The following is a 16,888-nucleotide window of genomic DNA, read 5'->3' as shown; positions in this document are numbered from 1 at the left end:
CTGCTCCTATCGGATATATGTCTTCACTTCTTCTGCTTTCACTCCGCCATGCATTCACTTTCTCACAATTACCTCTTCATACGTTTACTACTTCTGTCTTTCACTTCTTCTAATGTTCACTTTGTCATTACAGGGGGGGACCCCAGTGCCCTCCATCTTTTCTCATCCATACCATTTTCCCTACCCCCTCTCGACTCTAACCTTACCATAGTCATTGTCACCTTGATATTGTGAAGATGACAAAGTAAAGGTAAGAAGAGGTAAATGCATGAAGAGGTAAATGCATGAAGAGGTAAATGCATGAAGAAGTGAATTACAAGAGGTAGGTGTTGAAGAAGTTTATTTAATAAAAGGGGGGATACCCTCCCATCATAGCGTTCTTAGGGCACCAAGCCTTGTCTTGGTATCGACGAATTGTGACCCAGCCCAGGTGTGTCTGGGCAGTTTTATGTCATTTCATCGACGGGTGTAATTTCGATGGTGGGTTTTTCCCGAGTATTTGTTACTGAAAAAACTCATTAAAATTGATTTATTTTTAATTTGGGGACCGGGGTTCTCCCAAGACCCCTTCACCTATTGTTTTTTACCGTTTCCCAAGCCCCTGACCCCTTATATATACTTTTCTAGCCCCCACGACCCCCTATATTTTTCAATGAGTTTTTTTCGGTAAAATGTTCTCTGAAAAAAAAAACATTGAAATTACACCCGTCAATGAAAGCACGCTATACCGTCCGGACCATACATAGTCTGTTGGTAGTAAGGAATAGTTAAATAGGTCATAGTAAGTACGATTGCATCGTCTACTTGCATAGGCTGCATAGACAAACAATAAAAGATCCATCGGGCACAGTTTTAGTCCAATTACCATCTCTGCAATTATCTAGAGGGTGACCATGGGAACCATTAAAACATGTCTGCCAATGTTGCGGCCGAAAAAGAGAACCAGAAAATACTGTTAGTCAAACAAGATCATGATTAGAACCTCACTGTATGAGATCTTCATTGTATAAAACTTCACAACCAGCCTGTCACCTCGCTCCAGGAACCCACCTAACCTCAACATTAAAGCTCTAACAGAAATTGGAAGCACAGCTTCGGGCACATCCGTTTGTGGGTTGGTGTTTTATATATCAAAGAAGCGTTAAGATCAGGAGCAGTACCTGGAAGCTTCTGGAGCCCCATTATAGAACGTGTCATCATTGGCACCAGTGGTAAGTGATATTTAATGCCAATGGAACAATACCACCCATTAAAGACGAGGAAACCCCATCACCCGCTGTGATGACATGACCACTGTTGGTAATTCCATTGATGAGTGTTATTTGCCTTTAAAGTAGGAAGTGACAGGTGCAAAGAGCGGCCAGTGCCGCTGGAAGTAGTGCTGGTTTGCAGCTGAACTTAAATAAGGCCCAATTCGAAACCATCTGCCACTACCCTAAGTGTGGGTCAGGTGTGGTCCCCAACATGAAAACGATGATGCCGGAGTGCTGGGTCTCTCAGGCACCCTTATCCTTGGCCCTAATGCTATGTATGTTCTGGCTGACACTATGTTGGTTACTGCAAGTAGTCTAGTTTTACCGCTAGCAGTGTTCCTTTAACTTGAAAATCCAAAAAATGGTTCCGTGCGTTTTCTTTGAATGTATTTCATCGAGAGAGAATTGGTCGATGCTTTTTCTCTAGGGTCAGAGACCCTCTGCAGCCCCCCCCCTCTCTCTTACACTCTGCAGTCCCGCCAAACACCTCTTCCCTTTATAATTCCCCTAATCCACCCACACATACATTTGCGGTAAAATGCAGCAAAGGAAATTCACCACTTCTCCCTTGATGAAATCTTCTGCAGCCAGACCTCCTGTTACCCCTAAAAATGCGTGTTCTGCTAATAGTTTTTTGTTTTTTTTTTCATACCAAGAATAGAATTTATTCTGGCAGAATGTACCAATGGCTATGACGTGAATATGCAATGCAAGCAGGATCAGCCACGCTGAATGGTTGTCTCAGCAGAGTGGCGATGTGCTATCCGCGTTACCTTTGAAGCATTGTAACGTACACTGTTATCCACCAGGGAGATGTGCGCTGTGTGGCTTGTGACTTGCAGAGGCTTGCACTCTGGTGTCCTTACTGGCACGTCAGCACAGCGCTTGGCACAATTCCTCAAGTACAAACAATTCAGAAACAAGATGGCCGCGTGTATTCCTAGGTATGATATGATATGGCATTCATAGCGCGCCTTTACACAAGTGTTTCTAGGCGCGTAACGGTCCCAAGGGATCTCTGACCACTGTAAGAGTGAAATAGTGAGGTTGTTCACTGGCCACATGGATGTGCACGTGGCACCCATGGTATTGGGTGGTTTGATATGAAAGGTTTACCTCATTGCAAATAAGGTACACACCTTTTATTCCAGGTGCATGTTTTGCATTTGCGGGGTATTGTGAAAGACACAGTGGTGCATCTTCCTGCAAATGTCGGCCATTAACCCCTTAGGTTCCTCCCTGCAGTCATTTTCCAATCATTGCACCTACCTATCCATAGGAAGTTTGATTTGCATAGAGAAGTTGGCACCATTCATAAAAGTGATTGGCGGGCAGCTGGTAGTTTATATATTCAGAGGACATGTCGGGATTATTCGCTGATTCGCTGGCTGGAAACTGTCAGGCATGCGGCTGCTTGCGGGTGTGCTGCTGTCTCAAGTGGGGGGAGGGGGGGTTCCTCCCCCAGCTGATAGAAAGGGTGACTGTTAATCCTTTCCAGCCTTTGAGGAAGTACAAAGGTCGCCATGACTCTAACATTAGCTCTGCGCACTTCAAGCAAATGCATTCGCCGGGGGAGCGGAGGTAGTGGGGGGCGGGAGACAGGGGAGAGTGGGCCTTTCGTCATATACTTTGAGGCAAGAGAAAGAGAAGCGCTGGCTTTTGACCCGTGTGTCCAAGGCCCCAGTTCACAGTGCTTCTGGTCACTTAAAACACCATGTATGAGGTTCCCCAAGAATCATCTCTCTCACCCACCTACTTCAAAATCTATGCGAGTGTCTAAACGCAGTAATTACGCATCACCTATGCTTCCAAATGTATTACCATAGCCATGAATGTTGTGTTCCTGGGACACTCCTTCTAATTTGAGTTACTCACCGTGGCATTGCAGAGCTAGTACTTCTTCTATTTCTAGTGCAGGATCACCCACTCTATAATTGGTAACTACTATTTCTAGCATGGAGGGGACCTTCACTAGAAATAAAAAGGTAACTCTTTCTAGTGTGTGTCTGGCTCACTAATTGAACAAGTACAGGTTCTATCACAAATACTCGGCAAACATGCCCACCACCTTCCAGAGCCATGCTGTGACGAGTCAACTTCCGGGACACCAGTGGTCCAGGGATGAATATCGGTTTCTAAACCAGCAATCAGCCCCACACCTCTAGTACACCAGAAGGGATCCAAACAGATTGGAAACACAAGCAAATTATAAACCTCCTTGTCCAATTTGGGTAACGTAGGCAACGGCAGGCTTATCTCTGAAAGGTTGTGGATCGTTGGCTAGGTGCAACACAGCGAAAATACAATTATTACCCAATGATAAAAGGGACTGTCCAGTCAAGGTTGTATAAAATATCTACTTTATTATTATCACAACAGACAGTTCTAGCACATCACACAATACAACCTAATCCATAAAGGAATGCAGAGGAAAGACAGTTTCAAGAAAAAAAAGGGATGCACTCTGGATACTGACAGGAGGGTAGTCTGTATAGTAATTAATCACAACAGTTCACGGATACTTGGTTTCAGCACAAAGGGAGCAATGGGTCTTAAAATGTAACTACAGGACTTAGGAGAAGGACCAGGGAGACAGAACCACAATGTACCTTGTGCTGTAGGAGTTCATGGTGCTCGACAGGGTCGAGTCGGTTTCAGGGTGCTTTGCAGCTTCTGTGACAAAGTTCCAAATGGGAAACAGCTGCGGGCATCAGGCGGCAAACAGTTCAAGCGAAGCTGGACGGACAGCTGCAGGCTGGCCTACACAGCGGCTCGAGGTCAGGAATCGTTGTCTCAGTGCTAGTCAGCAGTTCTGAAGCACTGGTCGAGACTTCTCAGGTGGTGTTAGCGACTGTGGCGTAACAACAGTCAGCGGTGCAGTCGATTGCAGCTTGAGCGGTTTGACTGGCTCGAAAAATGTCCTTTAAGGAGGACCTCCATAGATGTTTGTCGGTGCACCTCTCCTAGCTTCTGCACTGGGCTTATGTCGTTCTTTAAGGCAGACGGCCCAAAGCTGAGGAGAGTGTTGCAGGCAGCTGCCTTATCCTTGGTTGGGTTCAGAGACTCGCTGGCACTTCCCACCTAGGAAGCTTGCTGCAGAGCCTAGCAGGGAATGCTGTGTTCTGGCTTGGTACCGGTTCTGGAGCTGCTGGATGGTCCACTGGATACAGTAGCTCCCTCTGTTCCCTGGGAGATGTTTAGGGGAGGGACCTTGATTTCCTCTTGGAGTTACTGGCCTTCCTTCACTGGTGGAAGATGTAAGGCAGACTGTACCTTCAGCCAGGGTCCAATGATGAGTACTTCCTCCTGCTTCTGGTGAAGCCTTGAGATGATCTGCCAAAAGAGGGCTCAGCTGTTTTTTAAAGCCAGTTGGACCACTGTGATTGTTGTAGGCGAAGCCTACTTTAATGAACCAATCCTAGGTCTCCACCAACAATCTTCCTGTGTCAGGTCATAACCAGAGTGCTTTGCAACAGAAAAGGTTAAGGGGTGAAAACATGTAATACTAAGTCCCACCCTTCTTCCTGTCTGCTTTGGATCAAAGGGCCCTTCTGGTTATTGGAGCTCTCTGTTGTTCCTGATTAAAGTGGCAGGTCTCCCTTGAAGGGGTAGCAAGACCATATTGTCTGACTCTGTCAACCCGCATACTCGTACCTTCTAAATGGGGTCCCCCTGCAGGGATAACTACTGCTAACACGCAGCCGCAGACATGACATTTCCGATACAGCGGGTGGGAGCTGGCTTCAGGTTGACACAGTGCATATTAAAGGGCGTTGGGGTCTCCTGTCTCCTTTGTTAGCCTCTGCTGCCAGGCCTCATGTGGGCCTCATTGAATTAAACTGTGATTAGTATGTGAATGCTGCCACCAGCTACATGGCTCAGGAAAAGGACAGAGCGGATCCATGAAGCCTTTGTTAGTTAATTAGGCTGGACATGGCATGTGGAAGGTTTGGCCTTCCCCCTTCTGGAGATGCATTGTGTACTCCACCTGTCAGATCCCAACTAAATATTACCGGGGAGGGGCTGCGTCTGTAGGCTGTGTCCACCCAGAGTACACAGATCTATGCGTATGTCATGCCATCAGCATAGGAAAATGTGTGCAGGTATGCCCCACACATTTTCCAGAGGTTGATCTACCATCATTCAATTTCTTTTAAAATTTCAAAAAAGCCGTCGAGCGTACACCCACCGTGCGGCTGGTCGAATTCCTCACACATGCCGAACATTGCAAACCAGTGGGGCAGGAATTAGAGCTGTACAGCGTGCGTCAGGCTGATCGCATTTTTTGGGCTGATTTACCACAAATGTTCGGTGTGTCACAATACCGAAATCACCAAATATTCAGATTACTGGAGCATTGAATGTATTGGTAGGCCCAGGACTAATTGATTGTCCTAACAATAACTCATAATGCTTGCAGAACATTTTCTGTAGGATAAAGGGCCCCTGCCTCATGGATAGAAATTGAGATCACAGTGCCCAGGAACAGCTGAGAGGCCTCCCTGCCCTCCGAATAGTCTTGACGGGTAGTAATGATCTGTCTTTCAATGAGCAAGGACGAAGCACCCACTAAGTAGGCTGGTGCTCTTCGACGCCTTGGGCATACTAACAGTAGGCTGCAGAGCAGAAGGGGTGCTGCCTGCATACACGGCTCCTTGCTTAGCCAGCACAGCAGTCGCTGCTCAGGCAAAAGTGAAACTAAACATGGCTGCCCCAATGGCAAAGCAAGGAAGGATCAGACAACACATGATAGCTGGGTCCAGGGGCGTTGCTAAGGGGGGGGGGGACAAAGGGGCTATAGCGCCTGATCTTTTGGTTGTAGCCCCAGATAGAATCTCAGGAGCTACAGCCAAAAGACTAGCTAGCCCCCAGTCCCAACAGTTCCAACATCAGCAAAGCCCCAGGTCTTTTCCAGACCTAGAAACTCCCCTCGCTGGGTCACAGTGGACAGCATTGCAGCCCATAGCTGAGAGGCTGGAGCCACTGCATTGAGAACAAGATAAGTAGGTGGGGGTCGTCCACGGCCAAATTTGGGTTCTTTTGCCGAAGTAGAAACGGATTTGTTGCGAAATCAACTACGGTCAATTCCGCTGTGATTGTTTCTACTTTGGTAAAACAACCCAAATCCTTATTGAGCGCGGACGGAGCTTTGAGAAACAACAGAGCGCTTTACAGAGGTATACAACAATCCAAATACACAGCAGAGCACTTTTCAGAGGTAACAGAACAGATATACAGCGGGGGTAGGATACACAGGGGAACAGAGGAGGGGTACAGCTGTTCAGGGTGGTGGGGAGGAGAGGGGCAGGCAGCATCTAGCAAATCAGGTGGCATGGGGGCAACGTGATGGCCTAGGTGTTGAGGAGGAGAGACTCCTTGAAGAAATAGGTCTTGAGTTCTTTTCTGAATTGTAGAAGCATGGGGATGAGTCTGGGGGGGTGAGTCTGAGGCTGGCGGGGAGGAGGTTCCATAGTCTTGGGGTGTAGGCAGAGAAGGCTTGTTTTCTGGTCCTTTCCTTTCTGCAGCAGCAGATTTCAAGTATGCCCATGTCCTGGCTTCTGTTGGTGCAATGTCTACCGGAGATGCTGAGTTTCTCTGTGAGGTAGCTGGGTGATTTGAAGGTGAGGCGTGCGTACAGTGGGAGCCAGTGAAGGTTGATGAGGGCTGGCTGATGTTGGCAAATCTGTGTAGACCCTTAAAGAGGCATGTGGTCATGTGTAAGACACTTCTCAGGGGTACAAGACAGGACAACGTGAGGCCTTTGAGGTGGGCATTACCCCCATACAGGTGGGATAGGACCAGGGCTTGAACGGTGCATCTAAAGCTGCCCGGAGGGAGGGAGGTCTTGACTTTCCACAGGAGGGAGAGCTGGTACCAAGCTTCCTGAGTTTTCTTAGCTAGGTGTGTCTTGAAGGAGAGCCATTTGTCGATGTGGAACCTGAGGGATTTGGCTCAGAAGGTGAGATCGGGTGTGAATCCCTCAGGGTTCACGGTTGATAGCCAGGTCTGTATGTCTGGGTATTCAGTGTTCCTGGTGAGGAGCACGAATTCGGTTTTGGAAAAATTGAGCTACAAATATGCACTGGACATCCAAGACTGGATCATGAGAGGCAGGTTTTCAGCCTGTGGATGTCCTTGATAAAGTTGATATTGAGGTATAGTTGTGTGTCGTCAGCATATTGGTGGGTGTGCATATTGTGTGACACTAGGTGGGCTCCCAGCAGCTTCATGTATAGATTGAAGATCACTGGTGAGAGGATGGAACCCTGTGGGACTCCACAGGTGGCGGGTAGTGTTGGCAATCTAGAGGAACCCATCTGAACAAAATGCTGGCAGCTTGCGAGGTAGGACTTGAACCAGCGTGGGACAAGGTTGCTGATTCCCATGCGCCAATGTAGGGTGTCTGTGAGAGCCTGGTGGTCTACTGTGTCGAAAGCAGCCGAGAGGGCGAGTAGAATCAGGAGGCAGGGGTTGCCGTCCTCAAGGATGTTGAGCGCGTCGTCGACCACCTGTATGGTTGCCGTTTCCGTGCTGCTTCTGGGTCTGAACGCGGATTGGTAGGTTTGAGGGAGATTTTTTTGTACCGATGTGTTGCTGCAGTTGCGTGGCTACCGCTTTCCTGATGATCTTACCTAGGAAGGGAAAGTGGGTGAGGGGGCAATCCAAAGTGGGTTTCTTTAGTAGATGGGAAAGTGCCTTGAGTTAGGGAGCTGTTGATGATCACTAGGTATGGTGGAGAGGGCACAGGAGCGTGTGCCGTCCATCTACCGTGGGCTGCAAGTGTATCCGCCACATGCTAAAGAGTTGTTGGGTGGGGAAAGTGAAGTGGGACACATCTGGGGATTGCAATACCGTCCAACACATCAGAAAAGGGTATGAAGAGCTGCGGTCCATGACAAAGTGTTTCCTCGCAGCACCAAAGCTGGAAAAATGGGGATTCAGCAAAAATTGTCCTGCAGGGTATTTACATGGAATTACCACAGAGTGGCTTAGCTTATCCGGGGGGAGGTCTATTAAGCCCTTGCCAGGTATATACAGAGTCCTCCATTTTCGAGAGAACAATTAGGCATTACACGATGGGAAATCAGGAAATAGATGCAAGAAACAAAAGGGAGGGGAAGATGTAGTAGGGGCAGAATGTTTTGTGATAACATGAGTGCTTGTCAGCCCTCTTAGGTGGACCATAGTTCTGAAATGCAGAAAGAAGGCTATGCCCTGAAGTGTTGTGATACATGGATTGTGTGTCCAGAAAAGATTTGGAAATTGGAAGGTAGTAAACAATGAAAGGTAAGGTTTGGCTATATTAGCGGCCCGAGAATGTGCTTGGGTAATCCCAGAAGTTCGTGGTCTAGTTGCCCGGGTATCTCCATACTTTGTTGCAGACGCCAGACTGTTAATGTGCAGGCTGAGTCGGTGCTGTAGCCACCAGCAGGGTGCAGAATCAGCCTTGGGTGCATACGTTCTGGTGCTGCACCTTCTTAGTATCATCTGTGGCTACTGTCAGCCTGCCCCATTCCATTCAGAGATGGTAGGCACGTTCTGCTTTATTTCTTTGCATTCTGGACCTGTCTTGGATTTCCCATTATAAATGCAGGCCTACAAGTATCAGAATGCAAAGAAAAAAACAGACGAGACAACCATCTCCCGAATGGAATGGAGCATGTTGGCATATATACTGTTAGTGCTGTTCATTTAAAAGCAAACCCAACGCACTTTAAAAGACACAGCAATCCTATCTCCAAAGCAGCTCGACCAATGCACCTCATTCCTTACTAGCAGCGCTGCAAGCTATTATATTAGAGGGACTCATGTATGCAGTGTACACATGCAACTGGAGCGCTATATGAGCGCTATATGAGCGCTATATGGATGCCTGAGAAGTGGGGAGTAGGGAGGAGGCCTGGCTTGTAAACTAGGCCAGGGCACCCAAAGACTGATAGATTGTACGCTTTCGATGATGAGGAGGGACACACTACAGGGTACACAGGACAAGGTATGTGATCCAGTCAGGGAAGGTGTTAGGGCCTTTCAACTTTTTGAGTTGCAAGGAGCTCCGAGCCTCAGGTGGCCTCAGCTACAGTACCCAAGTTGCCAGTCCACAGTCTTAAGGCACAGCAAATTATACCTTTTATTTGGAACTTTAAAATGTGTGTTTTGCGGCAAGCACCTTACAAGCTGCATTTGCTGAAGCCCTTCAGGGCATCACCTCATTCAATCCTCTGCTGTACCTCTTTAATCCTGTTTCTTTGCATGAGTCCCTTGCTGAAAATCAAGGATTGACAGCTTTTCAGTGGACATTTTTTGTGTTTCAGCTCCCTGCTGGCTGGCCGTCTCTTGATAATGGGCACCTATCAACCCCCGGGCTCTATTTCTTTGTCTCCATTATAATGTATGCACCCCATGAGCCATGACACATCTTCAGGCAGTCCTGGATCCATATGATGGTCTCGTGATGGCATGAATGCCAGCACTACCCAATGAACTTCGCCATCTTGGCACTTGTGTGCCGCTGAGAGAACAAATAACAAGAGAGCCATAACGAAAGGAACAGGTGAAGAGGATGACAGAGAAGTGCTCGCGAGTGTGAATGAAAGCGAGCACAAGAGAGTGGGCTGGAGACAAAGATAAGATAGTTCAAGAAAGAGTGAGAGAGAACTCGAGGAATGGACCATAACAGCAGAACCTGGAAGAGTGCTACTCTTGGGACCGAGTTCTGCTCGATTAAATAACCCCGGCCCGTATCACCGGGGCCGACAGTGGCGCGTCTGCTCTGAAGGAAGGCTATTTCCAGTGAACTCGCCGCCGCACTGGATATTAAGCACCCAGGACGCAGCATCAGGGGTCTTTCTTGCAGGTGCCTCCTGCGCAGTTTGATTATCTCTCTTGCTCACTGCTGACGCCTGTGGAATTGAGCACAGCGTGTGTGATAAGGGAAGGATATCAAAGCACGGCAGGCTAGAACAACGGTAGCAATTACCAGGTGCGCCACAATCTGGGCTCAGGGGTCTCACACAATTCAGACAGGCTTGGGCTGCATTTCTTTTTTTATGTGTAGTGCAGCATGAACAAGTACACATGTACCTTTTCATGCATCATTATTATTATTATTATTAGGGTAAATATTGAGTGCAGGCCTGGCTTCAGGAAGCAATGGAGTGCTTTACAAGTCATTATGGGAAGTACACCCTGAGGGAAACAGAGATACGAGGGAGCGGGGAGCTAACAACAGGGGTGCGGGGGAGGGAGGGTGGGCAATTTGGCAGCAATGGATCTACAAGAACCAGGGAAGAAAACGGAGGAGCAGATCCCCCAGGCTCAGGCTAGTTGGAGAAAAACACACGACGAACCCATCAACCTCTGGACACTTAAGCTTTAATTCCTGCCAAAGGAGATAGATTGAGGGTACTGGAGGCTAAACTCCTCGATAGACTCTGCTCTGCATTCAGAAGATAGGCAATATCCAATTCAGCCGAGTCCCTCACGTGATTTCGCTTGCAACCCGAGATCCGCACACCGTGTGGTCACGTGCTCCTGTCCTTTACCAAAGAGTGGTGATGTGCTCCGAGATCCACACACTGTCCGCTATGTCCTCCAAGCTTCGCACATCGTCCAAACATGCCCGCCCTCCTCCCTGTCGGGTCTATATGCTCCAAGATTCTCATTCTGTCTGTAATCCCCAAGCTCCCCATAGTGCTTGCCGATGCGCCCCAAGCACTTCCCTGTATTTCTCCAAACATGCCCCAAGATTCTCAGTCTGTATTCCGCAAGGTAGCCACAGTGCCTGCCCCTGCCACTCAAGCACCTCATGTTGTGTGTCCATGTGCCCCAAGACCTGTGCATTGCCTGCCCATGTACCCCAAGCTCCTCCCTGTCTTCCTGTTGTGAGTAATTTGACCATCCATATGGTGGTTATGCGCTCGCCAGGGTTTTGGGACACATTTTTAAAGAAACTGAATGCTGGTAAACGAACATCTGGAAAATGTGAGGGGCTAATCCGCACACATTTTCCTATGCTCACCGCACAACATAAACATATACTGTGTCCTCTGGGTGGACACAGCCTACAGGTGCCACCCTCTGACCCCCCGCCCTGTCATATTTAGTTAGGATATGACAGCCAGGATTACACCATGTCCGTTCATAAGGGGGAGGGCAAAACATTCCCCCTGCCATGGCCAGCTAATTAACTAACAAAGGCTCCTTGGATCTGCCCTCTGCTTTTGTTAGCTCTGCTGCTGGTGGCAGTTTTGCATACTAATCATAGCTTAATTCAAACAGGCCCACATGGGGCCTGGCTGCAGAGGCTAACAAAGGAGACATGAAAGCCCAACAATTTTGATATGCACTGTGTCAACCTGAAGCCAGCTCCCACCCTTGTCAATGGATAGTGAAATATCATGTCTGGGACTGTGTGTTGCAGTAGTCATCCCTGCAGGGGGAACCCCATTCAGAAGGTAGGAGTATGTGATTTGACAGAGACAGAAAGTCTGGTCCCACTGCAGCTTCAAGGGAGATGGCCCACTTTAATCAGGAACCTCAGAGAGCTCCATTAACTAAAGAGACCCATTGATCTACAACAGACAGGAAGATGGGTGGGACTTAGTATTACAGGTTTTCACCCCTTTACGTTTTCTGTTGCAAAGCACTCTGTGTATGATCTTATGCATACAGAGTATTATTGGTGGGGAACCAGGATTGGTTCATTATGGTAGACTTAGCCTACACCAATCACTGTAGCCCTTTTGGCTAAGTGCAAGGCTATTATGCAAATTTATGCAAGAAGGATGAGCATACTAGTCCTTGGCACTTAAGGGGTTAAAAGAGGGCTGAGCCCCTCTTTTGGGCAGATCATCTGAAGACTTTGCAAGGAGTAGCAAGAGGAACTCAGCATTGGACCCTGGCTGAAGGTACAGTCTGCCTTGCATCTTCCGTCAGTGAAAGAAGGCCGGACCTCCAAAAGGGAAGCAAGATCCCTCCCCTAAACATCTCACAGGGATTAGAGGGGGATACTAAATCCAGAAGACCCTCCTGCAGCACCCGAACGGGTACCCAGCTAGGACATAGCATGCCCTGCTAGCCTCTGCAGCAAGCTTCCTAGGTTTGAAGTGCCAGAGAGTCTCTCAATCAAACCAAGGACAAACAGCTGCCTTCAACACTCTCCTCAGCTTTGGGCCATCTGCCTTAAAGGACAACACGAGCCCAGTGAAGAAGCTAGGAGGAGTGCATCGACAAGCTTAAAGGACATTTTCGAGCCAGCCCAGCCCCCCGAGCTGTAACCGCCTGCAGCACTAACCTTTGTTGTGCCACAGTTGCTAACGCCATCCGAGAAGCTTCGACCAATGCTTCAGACTTGCCAACCAGCACGGAGACAACGATTCCTGACCCCGAGCTGCTGTGTAGGCCAGCCTGCAGCCGTCCTTCCAGCCTCGCTACCCGTCAGCTGATACCCGCAACTGTCTCCCATCTTGACCTCTGTCGCAGAAGCTGCAAGGTGGCCTGAAACCGACTAGACCCAGTCGAGCACCAAGAACATCTACAGCACAAGGTACATTTTGGTTCTGTCCCACTGGTCCGTCTCCAAAGGCCCCTAGTGACATTTTAGGACCCATTGCTCCCGGTGTGTTGAAACCAAGTATCCTTAACTATTGCGATTAATTACTATAATGACTACCCTCCTGTCAGCATCCAGCGTGCACCCCTTTTCCTTCTTTGAAACTGTCTATCCTCTGCATTCCCTTACAGGATGGGTTGTATTTTGGAGTGTGCTAGAACTGTCTGTTTGTGATAATAATAAAGTAGATATTTTTATACACCTTTGACTGGACAGTCCCTTTTATCATTGGGTAATAATAGTGTTTTTGCTGTTTTGCAACTAACCAACGATCCACGACCTTTCAGAGATAAGCCTGCCGTTCCATCCATGTTACCAAATTGGACAAGGAGGTTTATAATTTTCTTGTGTTTCCAATTTGTTCAGATCCCTTCTGGTCTCGCAAAAGTTGCTCGGTGAAACTCTCCCTGATCATGGAGACGCCTGATGCGTAGTAAATACTACTTCAAAAAATAGTCAATTTGTGATTTTGTTTTTAGATGAAGGGATGAGATTGCAATAATCTTCCAATTGTCCAGAGTTGCAAGTGATTCAGTTATCTTTATTGAGAGGTAGTTTGCAGAGGCCCTGGCCAATGAATTCCGGACTCTAGGTCCTTCTTCAAGGCGGGCTCTAAATAAATTAACAGACATATGGCTGTAGAAACAACTTCTTCTCTCTTTATACAGAACAGTATTATAATTTGCAAAATAGAAAGTAACATAGTAGATGTTCAAGCATACCTGTCAAGCAATGGACCATGTTCGAGTTCTATAGACTCCTCTTTCCTTAAAGCAATTCTCACACTGCTTTGTCTGAAATCCTTGGATGCAGATATACTACTAAAAACTGAAAACTACGCAGTTCTGTAACAGTGACCCATTGGTATGCACCACGTGTCCGTATCAGTAATGCTAGCCACAACATTCTGTTTTCTAATGTAAAAAGGTAATTATGTTACCTTGCTCTTTGTCCAAATGTCCTATCCTATGCTGTGGAAGCCAAGTTTATTCTTCATGTGGCAAAGGGACTATCCTCTTGATCCCTGCAATGTGTATAATAAAGTGGAAAAAACGAAGCTCGAAGGCCGTAAACAATAGTGGAACCATACACAATGGCAACTGATTATACCGGAGAATAACACGAAACAACGTGCGCTTCAAATGGTCATACCTAGGTGCATGGAAATGCCTATCTTTGGTCGAAAAAAAGATAGGATCCCCTGTCGGTTTGTAATGTGGAGGTCCTGTGGCCTAACTGGAAAGAACAATACATCAATATGAACGTACTGATGGAGTACATGCTTGTGGTGTAGTAAATATAAGACGCGATATACATACCTTACTGAGCAGTATCTTGATGTGGCGTGTCAGTTGCAGCAGACTGCGATGGTCGGATAGCGTCTCCGCGTTAGCATCCGCGGGCATTGCCATGGACATGGAGAGTCCGCGACCCTCGACTAATTTATGTATTGTGATGTCATCACCTGGAGGCGTGATGGCGTTTGAACGTGTTTCCAGAGGATGTTTGGAATTGTAGTGGAACAGTGAGAGGGGACGGATGCAATCATCAGGCTTTTCGTTGTGTTCTATTACTTGCGCGCTAGTCAGAAGTAGAACACATAGCACAATTGTCAATTTCTTATGTAGCCAACTACGTCATTGGTCTTGGTGCTATTATTGTAGGTGTCTGTTTAACCTTTATGTCTATTACTAATACGAGAAATAAAGTATTGATGTTACCATTGAGGTGATTATCACGTTATTTAAGCATGATATTCAAAAAGTTATCCAAATAAACAAAAGGAAAATTAAGTTAACTAAATTCTTTTCTATAGATGTTGGCTGTCATTCCTGGCTAATAATTACCTTGATGGTAATAAATCTTTCCTATAGATGTTTAGAATAGATGTTGACAATATAAAATGTGATGAATTAGCAATGGGTTATAAAGAGTCGGCACTGTCATGAGCGTGTCAAACAAATACCGGGATAGATAAAATAAAAGTCAATCAATAGCCTGTGGTTGTTTGCTTGTAATACAGAACATAGACACATAAATAATAATGAGCCTATCATTTCTAGAATGTATATGTGACCTGCTATCAGATGTTGTGTTGCTAAGGTATGTGCTGGTAGTAGTTACTACTGGCGAACTGCGATTATCTGCATTTGATTGCACATGACATGAAACGGGTGGTCATACAATAGCATATTGTACATAGTAATGCTGTTCATAGGTAATACTGGACTCACTCATGCAAAAATAATGTTATCCTGCTTATATCTTCATACAGAGCTTAGATTCACAAAAAACAATATAAATCAAGTTCTTCATTGAGACCTGTTGGAGAGACAGTGTCAAGTAGGTCAATCCAGAAGGCCTCTCTTTGTTCAAGTTTCTTGTTGAGATTTATCTGAAGGTCTGATCACTTCCAATATCTGTTATCGGATTTGGGCAAGCTGGTGTTTGCACTCCTGAAAATGTCTTGCTACTGGGGAATGTCGGTTGTTGGTTCTGACATTTGACTTGTACTCATTCCATTTTATACAAGCTTTACGGCTGGTTTGCCACACATATGTCAGGATGCACAAGCATTTGATGGCATGGATACCATTCTGAGTTTCGCAAGTTGCATAGTATTTTAGTTTCACTTTCTCTCCAGTTCTGGAGTGGGTGATTATATCCCCTTTCATTACGGTGTTGCAACTGTTACATGCAAGGCATGGGTAAATTCCAGGATACCTACTCGGTTGTTTCCTTGCTTTGTTGGGTTGAGTCTTCACAAGTAATTCCTTCAAATTACCTATCCTCTGAAAATCTCCCCGCTTGCGTATCTGAGTCTGAACTTGAACGATCAGTTGAACTTTTCCGTGGTGGCCGGCTGAGATTGTTGTATTTGTTCACCCACGAGTACACTTCATCCTTATGATAATCATACGTGTCGCGTTTGAACTTGTGCACTTTCTTCGTCTCTAGTTCTTCTTTGTAAGTTTCCCTTCTGGTGTCAGGAGGTGCGGGGCTGATTAATGGTTTAGAACCTCGGTCTCCTTCAGGGCAAATGTACGGGCTCCTCCTCCACCCTCCTGTCTCCTTTTCTTCCCAGGCTCCGAGGACTCGGGTTTACTCCAAACTTTCTGAAAAAAAAGGTTGAATGCACCTTTACTGTGCATTTGATCTCGTATAAAATATCAAAGCCCATAACACCTAACAAGGGGAGCGGGGATTGCAGGGGTGTCTCCCGCTCCACTAGTTCGGTATTATGGGCTTCAGGGGTTCCGGGGTCCCCCCTGCATATATTACATGGCCAGCGAGGAAAAAAAATTACAAAATCCCCAAAACTCGAATTACAAAATGCGAACAAGTGGGCTTCGTAATTTTGTAATTCGAGTTTTTGGGATTCCGTTGTATAATGTAGATTTAAGGACTCACCTTAATTCTCCGCTCTCCTGCTCTTGCTCCAGCTCCTTCTCCAGCACCTTCTGTTCACCTCTCCACCAATATCTGAATGAGCCCCTCCTCCTAACCCCTGCAGCCATCTGAGACAGGCCCTTCCTTTCATTGGTCTTTGGCCCCACCTTGACAGGTGAGGCAGGGCAGAAGGAAAGAAGCCAGGGTAGTTTAAAGGTGAGAGGTAGTGAAGAGAATGAAGCGTGTGGAGTGAGAGAGAAGATGATGGTGAGGGTGTCATGCATATTTGAGATCTTGAATGTGAAATAGAGGAAAAGCCATTAACTGAAATTGAGGGGGAAATAGTTTGAGAGCGGGGAGCAGCAAGGCTTGGCAGCTAGGGGGTAGGTGAAAGCTTGTGGTGGGGAGAGTCGGGAGCGACAATGAGGATGAAGTAGTTGTGCGAGATGGTGTCCTTGTGTCCTACCTTGTTGTAAAGCAGTGGAGTGGTGTTGGGGTCACATGAGTCTTAAGTTGGCAGATCTCAGGTGCAATCTAGTGTTGATGGTGAAGGGTAGAGGGAGTAATGGTATAGCCAGATAACGGGTTTCAAAAGGGGTGCTAAAAGTCAGGTTGACATTATCAAAATCCTTTT

The 16,888-nt window shown here is 46.9% G+C and overlaps 1 protein-coding gene across 2 annotated transcripts in view; it reads left to right on the top strand.

Annotated features, from left to right (window-relative positions):
- Positions 1-16,888, top strand: part of LOC138488656 (potassium voltage-gated channel subfamily H member 8-like) — a 1,777,142-nt gene that overhangs the window by 1,192,469 nt on the left and 567,785 nt on the right. The window lies entirely within an intron of this gene.

Source organism: Ambystoma mexicanum, chromosome 9 (assembly GCF_040938575.1).
Source record: "Ambystoma mexicanum isolate Mex_15411 chromosome 9, UKY_AmexF1_1, whole genome shotgun sequence".
Classification (NCBI taxonomy): Eukaryota; Metazoa; Chordata; class Amphibia; order Caudata; family Ambystomatidae; genus Ambystoma; species Ambystoma mexicanum.
The sequence above is the reverse complement of the archived record's forward strand: the minus strand, read 5'-3'. Positions and strand labels throughout refer to the sequence as shown.